General features: G+C 36.0%; 1 long non-coding RNA gene across 1 annotated transcript; it reads right to left on the bottom strand.

The window, feature by feature from the left end:
- Positions 1-726: 726 nt before the first annotated feature.
- LOC147996236 (uncharacterized) lies at positions 727-5,885 on the bottom strand. Its single transcript, XR_015678034.1, has 3 exons — positions 5,816-5,885; positions 1,944-1,998; positions 727-806 (listed from the first exon to the last, which is right to left on the bottom strand). It is a non-coding gene; the product is annotated as an uncharacterized LOC147996236 (long non-coding RNA).
- Positions 5,886-7,950: the final 2,065 nt, after the last annotated feature.

The following is a 7,950-nucleotide window of genomic DNA, read 5'->3' as shown; positions in this document are numbered from 1 at the left end:
AGTTATAGGTAACAGTTGACCCCTCAAAGTATTGAGGCAGAAACTCAAACGGCTGGATCTTGGAAGCAGGAACTAATGCAGAGGGCATGGAAGGATGCTGTATACTGGCTTGCCTCCCGTGGCTCTCACAACTTTTTTTCTTATAAATCTCAGGACAACACACCAGGGATACCACCACCCACAATGAGCTGGGCCATCCTGCATCAATCCCTAATTAAACAAAAGATCCCTATAGCTGAACCTTAGGGATGGAGCTATAGCCTCAGTTGAAGTGTCCTCCTCTCTGATGACTCTATTTGTGTCAAGTTGATATAAATTAGTTGGTATAGTGATATAATTATGTTTTAAAATTTAAGAAAATAACATTTAAAAGAATGGTTGCCATTTTTGTCAGAAAAACAAAGTCAGAAGAAAAGTACAATGAGTTCTCTTCTCACTCTATCTAGAGAAGCTGTAAGAATTTAGCTAGGATATGTGTGGAACTCATGCATAGACAATTGAACGTCATATGAAGGATCAATGGACATGATCTTTCCTGTAAGCAGTCTTCTGCTTGTAATATTCTCTTGCTTTCTAGGAAGATATTTGTAGCCACGTATCTCTACCCATTAAAGCCATTCTCATGACTGAAAACACAATATTTTAACAAGTATTAACTTATATTTACCTGTAAATTATCATATACTTGTAAGAAAACACCCCAAAATATAATAAAAACCTTTGACTCACTGTCTTCCATTGAGAAAATTTTGCATGGTTCCAGCACCTTTTTACTTGGCAAATTTCCATCAGTGTGAAAAGAACACCTGAGAAAAACAAGGTAATGGATGAAAATTTATTTTAGTTCAGCATATCAAACTGTGTCCCAGTGATTTTATTGTTTGGGACCTCATGTGAGGCTAATCATTATGGCAGAAAACTCAGTATGGGACAAACATGTTTCTCTTTGGGTTGCTAGGAGAGAGGGGATGGGAGTAGCTGAGGGACTGATGGTAAGAGGGAGGGATAGGATCGGGGAAGAAGGAGGAGAGACAGTGGGGAGAGTGGCTGAGGGAGAGAGGGAGAGAGGGAGAGAGGGAGAGAGGGAGAGAGGGAGAGAGGGAGAGAGAGAGAAACACAAAAGAACTCTGGACTAGTCTTTCCCTCGGCATGTCTAATGATCTGCTCCACACAACTGGGCTTTACCTACTGATTTTATTATCTGCCAAGAATGTCATAAAATCATATATCTACAGTTGGATTACTGGAATGAAATTAAAGCTCTTATGATCCAATTGCCTGCGTCATTGTAGTTTGCATATGGAACCAAACATTAACGTTTGAGGGTATTTCCTCCAAGTAAAATAAGTATGCCACAGCAGAATATTACCTAATAATCTATCATTCTGTTTTCACAAGTTTTATTCTCATCAATTTTATTCGATTTCATCTGTGTATGCAAAATACAAACACAGTTGGCTCTACTCAATTTTACCAGATTCACAGATCTGCAGATCTGCCACAAACAACACACAGAAGAATACTTCCACAACAAAGATTGAATATATGTTCCTATTACAGCCTCAACTCTTGTTTTTCATTCTTTCTTAATTTGAAAAATTATTATTTCTTTCTTCAATACTGTTAAAGAATTTTAAAACATGAAATGCATTAAAACTCTAAAATTGTTCATTTTTAAACTTGTTATTGAATATTTATTTTTTAGGTATTTATTTTAACTGCTTTAGCATTACTGTATTCTAACTGTAAAGTAATATCTCATATTGCACTACAACTCTATGATTAATTAACTGCACTTTCCTTAGAAAAGCAAGTGAATTGTTACTGTATAACCTTCTTCAGGTACAGAACTCCTTCTTGGCTTCAATAATATCAGCAGTATTTTGCAATTTGGTGAAGATCACTAAAATAGAAGTGACTTACAGATGAAAACTTTATTTTACCTCCTTTTTCCAGAAGGAGAGTCCATAATGGTGGAGAACATATGGCAGCAGAGTGCTAAAACAGAAAGTTGAGAGACTTATATCCTCCAATAAACAAGGCTCTACATTTAAATGTCCATAACCTCCCCAAACAGTCCTACCAACCAGGATTGATTATTCACATAAATAAGCCTGTGGGGGATATCAAACCTCCACAGTTGTGCATATTTCAAATGATTTGATTAATATTATTATAACTATAATATGTAATTATAATATATATAATTATTATAATATATTATAATTAATATATTAACTAAAAATTGTAGTCTAAGGTAAAGTGTCATCTCTTTTCAACACTGTACTTACTGGCAAAGAATAAATAAATTGTAATAAATGCTTATATCAACACCACTTATTCAGTAATCTAGTAAATAAAAATAGAAACTAAAACATTGGGTCTTATATTTGTGCATATGCACTTGGGGTATTAATATTAGAAATGTCTATGTGTCATATATCCCATTCAATACTGGGATCTTCTGAGATGGGCTGCTGCATTGAATAGAATCCCAGAGGTTTAGAATATCTCTAACAAATTTAAGCTTTCTTTGAAGCAAAGAGAACAATGAAGCAGAATTGAGAATGAAGAGTGCGGATATATGGCCTGAAATTGATATAAACCTCATTAAACAGACATGGGCTACTAATCCCTTTTTAAATAAGGTGTGAACATGCATCTGAGTGACATAAAACTAATTTACACAGAATATATATATGGAGAGAGAGGGGGGGAGAGAGAGAGAAGTTTTCTCTTTGGAAAACTATGTGTGCATGCATATGATACTGAGTCAATTACTAAAGGTCTGAGCAGGAACATGTAGGTAACATGTCAAATGGTTTAGTAATTTCCAGTGCCTTTCCTTCTCTCGGATCTTGTCTAAACCTGATGATTGAAGGGTTAAAAGCCTTTCTTCAAGGCACGGCTGTGTCTAATGGAAGATATTCCACTGGGTAAAAGTCAAAAGGGCTAAGTAGAGGGGTTGGACATTTGCCTAGGTTGTTTTCCAGTTTTCCATTTTTAAATATTTGGTGGAATTGCTTGCATTTTCCCGTATTCGTTTTATTTCATTTTTTCCTTTCCTTTTTTCCAACCATGCTTTGTATCAAGTTTATAACAAATGGAAAACATCACCTCAGGTATTGGCTACTGTTTTGTACCTTTGTCTTCGACTCACTGCCATGGATTTCCCTTTTTTAATCAAACTTTTGATAGAAAGTGAACTCACATTGATAGAACAGAATACAAAAAAATCAGTATGTTGGTGCAAAAGTAACCAAGGTAGATAAATAAACCTCAAATGTTAGCAGTCGTGACTTCATAAGGACTGCTGGCTGTAAGTAGTGGCAAGGACAGACTCACGTAGATGGAAAAAGAAACAAAGGAATTACCTCCATCAATTATTAAAATGAATTACATGCGATGAATCATAACATAGCAGTATCTCAATCTATAGATGAAGAAGGTATAAAGAGGTGAACTAAAGGTCTATATGGAAATGCAAATCCTGGATTTAATGTGATGTCTTATATTGAAGACATAGTATTAAAACTGTTTATGAGACAACAATGATCATAAAGATAAATGTAAAGCTTGGATGTCTACTTAAATATACCTTAGAGCAGTACATGCATCATGATTCCATAGAAAGTACAAACATAACTTTTATAAATTTGCTCAAGATTTCTTTTCTTTTCTTTATTTAATTGGATATTTTTAATTTACATTTCAAATGTTATCCCCTTTCCTGTTTTCTCATCCATAAACCCTCTATCCCATCCCCCCTCCCCATGCTCCTATGAGGGTGAACACCTACCCACCCACCCCTTCCTACTTCCCTGCCCTGACATTCCTCTACATTGGGGCATCGAGCCTTGATAGAAGCAAGGGCTTCTCCACCCATTGACGCCCAACAAGGCCATCCTCTGCCACATATGCAGCTGGAGCCATGGTTCTGTCCATGTGTGCTCTTTGGATAGTGGTTTCATCCCTGGGAGCTCTGGTTGGTTGGTACTGTTATTCTTATGGGGTTGCAAACCCCTTCAGCTTCTTCAATCTTTTTTCTAACTTCTCCAATGGGAATCCCGTACTCAGTTCAATGGTTGGCTGCAAGCATCTGACTTTGTATTTGTCAGGTTCTGGCACAGCCTCTCAGGAGACAGCTATATCAGGCTCCTGTCAGCTTGCACTACTTGGCATCAGCAATATTGTCTGGGTTTGCTATCTATATATGGGCTGGATCCCCAGGTGGGAGAGTCTCTGGATGGCCTTTCCTACAGTCTCTGCTCCAAACTTTGTCTCCGAATTTCCTACTGTGATATATTGCATATCTGTGCATATTTTTGTTCCCCCTTCTAAGGACTGCTCAAGATTTAAAAAAACTTAAATTATTGCATGTATGTATGTATGCACTTGATACCCACTTGGAATTTGTGGATCAGAAGAGAGAATCAAATTCCGTGGTTGTAAATGACCCTGTGAATTCTGGTACCTTAACCTGGGAACAACTGAAGACCAGCCAATGCTTCTGGCTTCTGAGCCATCACTCTATCCCTTGAAAGCTTTAATGTATTCTGCATGTATATATGTAGGTGTGTATGTGTGTAAGTGTGCATGTGTGTTTGTGTGTATGTGCCTATGTGTGTATGTGTATGTTGCCAGAAAAGACCACAAGAGGGCCTCAGGTTTGGTGGACCTGGAGTTACTGCCTCCTGAAAATTGACACATGTAAGTGCTGGGAATTTGGAATCAAATCTAGGTCCTCTAGAAGAACAGCTTTTACCCTTAACCATCTCTCCAGTTCCTCAAAGAGTGGTAGCAATATACAGAAACAAGTGTCTCCAACACATGATAGGAAAAATCTTATTTCTAAGAGCTTCATATCTTTCTGCATAGATGGGATTTGATAGATTCAATAAAAGTTACTGTCAGGTCAGTAAGAATTGAAACATCAAATATCAAATGGCCATTACCAGGTACTGTAAAATAAAGTATACTAATATTGTTGTGAAATATAAACAGAAAAAGAATTTCCCATACTGATATTTTTAGGAATGTCAAGTACATCATCTGAAAAATGAAAGCAAGTGATCAGGATGTTGAGTTTAGCATGATAACAAATTTGGAATAAATGGGAAAAGTAAGTGTATATATTTATACAAATCGGCCAACAGAAAAGCACTAAAATATAAAAACCATGGCAACAACTGAAGATCAAGGTGAGGTAAAGTAACTGGACAGCAATTGTTCTTAGACTTTCCATGGTTTATCACCTCTGACTTTTTAATGTTGACATTTGTGAATATGTTACTACTCTTATTGGATGGAAACATTGAGGAATTTCAAGATATTTATGAGTCAAATATGCGAATTACATAGTTGTTACAAAAATATTAACAGATACCTTACTTGGGTGGGAAAGTTTAGGGCTTAAAATATCATTAAATTAGGAGAGCAATATTGTGGCAAATGATAGCTTAATGAGAGCTGGAGTAATGGACCCTGATGACTGGGAGCATCTTCCAACTCTTTCTTAGATACTACCGTGCACTCAAAGCTCCTAAAGGAAGCTGCAGTGTAATAGAGACACTTAATCTCACTGCAGATTAGCATGAAAACACATTTGAATTTTATCTCAAAATGTCCTGTATTATAAATTTTCTGGATCAAAACAAAACAAATGGAGTTATTGTATAAGAAAGAATTCAAATGGATTAAAGGGAGCCAGCTTGTGGCTCAGGGTCTGCTCTCAGGCAGGATATCTGAAGTTCAAATACTGTTATTACTACTCATAATAATAGATAAATGAATGACTTAAAAGGAAATCACTTACTTGAGGTGGCTTTGGCATATTAAAGAGCATGTTGTATCTGAGGATGTCACTCCTAAATATTCCTTTAGATCTGTAAACAGGTGTGAAAATACATGCTTTGAACATGTCTGTTGGATACTGTGTGAAATCAGCAATTAATAGGAGACTTAACTTACAAATGAGAAAAGGGTAATTAAAGATACTACTGTTAAGTAGCAGTGCTATCTAAGTAATTAGAGAGCACGATCATACATGCAAACACACAAACATATGTCAAATTCTGAGGAGAAGTCATGCTTTTATTTGTCTTGGTTATTACATCCTGCTCCTTATGTTTTAAAAATTATAAACATCACACAGCTAATTAATGAGAATTGTTTATAAATATTCAACTTCTTATAAATATCAACTCTTCTGATGTCTATGCTGTTCATTTAAGTCAGAGGTGGGAGTAGAAATCAAAGGCAGTCTCCAAGTTACTGTGTTCCAGAATGAGAGAAAATGGGAGGGAGATAGCTGGTTTGTTTTCTTTTCCTATCATCTCTCTGAGGGTAGAAACCACAATATTAATTTCTACCTGCAGCAGAAAGAACAAATGAAAGAAAATGAATCTTAACACTGTCATAAGCAGGAACAACCACCTGTCAATCTTTCTTTATACTTGTTTATAGATAATATTTGTTTGTAATTTTGTGCTACAGTGGAGTTTCTGTGGTGAGCTCGTGGGGCCTCCTGGAGTCTTGTTTTCATTTCGCTAGGTTTTTTCATTCACCTGTGGATAATACTTGCTTGGGAAATAATTATTGTTTGGAACTATCAGAAGAAACAGAGTGGGGATTGTGTATGATAAATAAAGCAGAACCATGAATAATGATGAAAGATTTTATTTCTTTCCTAAGTCAATCAACTGCTTTTACAGGAACAAAGCAAAGGGAATTTTTTTTTCTGGATGGATTGAAAAAAGCTTCTTATTTTATTATTTATTACTTAGTAATAATACTTACTTTATTATTGAGTAATACATGAGGTTGGTTGGTTTGAAGTATTCTTTTCTTCATCTACATAGATGTCAACCATGGCTTGGCCAAAAAAAAAAAAAAAAAAGATAAAGCATGTTTGGGAATCAAAATGGAATCAACGTTGTGTTCAAACTGAAACTGTGAGCAAGCAGTTCTCATAGATCCCAACACAGTATAGCATCTACTCAGTAGGAACACTCCTATCCAGACACTGCCTGCCGCGGTGCCTCTTGACAGGAAACTCAAATCTTCTGCCATACACTTTTGTCTGAAAACTGACTCCTACATCAAACTGAGTTGTTCTACTGCTTTTCACCTTCTCTGGGGAATATTCTTGCTAGGGTTTTTTTTCTGTTCTTTAGTTCTCTGTTTTCAAACTGTTTAAAACAGAATAAACATACCTCAGTAGTAGCTGACAAATTTAAATCAGTATCAAATTATATTTAATTCAAATTATTTATATATTGTGCACGTGTGTGGACACACACATGCCATAGCAAACATGAGGTCAGAGGACAACTTGTGGGAGTCAGTTCTCCCTTGTGGCTGTAACTCAAGATCACAACAAGCTTCTATTCAGCTAAGCCATCTCATTTGCAAAGTATGGAAAGTAATCTAGCGTGTTCCAAGTTACTGTATATGCTCAGTCTCCTGCTATGCCATTCTTGTTACACTGTTTAACTGATTTCAATATTACTGTAATCTAAAGCTCCATTCTTTCGCATCATTTATCTCAATCACAACATAAGGTCCACTGATGAAAGGCACTTGTTTATTTTGTTCGAAGATGTATTTCAAAGGTCTAAAACAATTCCTGGTAGACAGTCAGTGAACCTGTTTAAAAGAGTCAGTCATTTGGATTTACTTCTGCTGATACCCAGGCATACCCAAGTGCCCCAGTTAATTCTAAAAAGAAGAGCATATGGCAGGCAAGAAGCTTAACCAGCACTATTGGCTTCAAAGCATATGTTGATTTGGACCGGAAGTAAAACAATGATGATTTGTAAAATATGCAAATGTGTTGAGAATTTTCAGATTGTGAAAACTTAGCAAGTGTGTGATAAAAATGGAGACAGAATTCTGTAAAACAAATTTTTAAAAATGAAGCTAATTATCTTTCCTTTCACCAATCTTTTC

The sequence above is a fragment of the Rattus norvegicus genome, chromosome 2 (genome assembly GCF_021556685.1).
Source record: "Rattus norvegicus strain SHRSP/BbbUtx chromosome 2, alternate assembly SHRSP_T2T, whole genome shotgun sequence".
Lineage (NCBI taxonomy): Eukaryota > Metazoa > Chordata > Mammalia > Rodentia > Muridae > Rattus > Rattus norvegicus.
The sequence above is the reverse complement of the archived record's forward strand: the minus strand, read 5'-3'. Positions and strand labels throughout refer to the sequence as shown.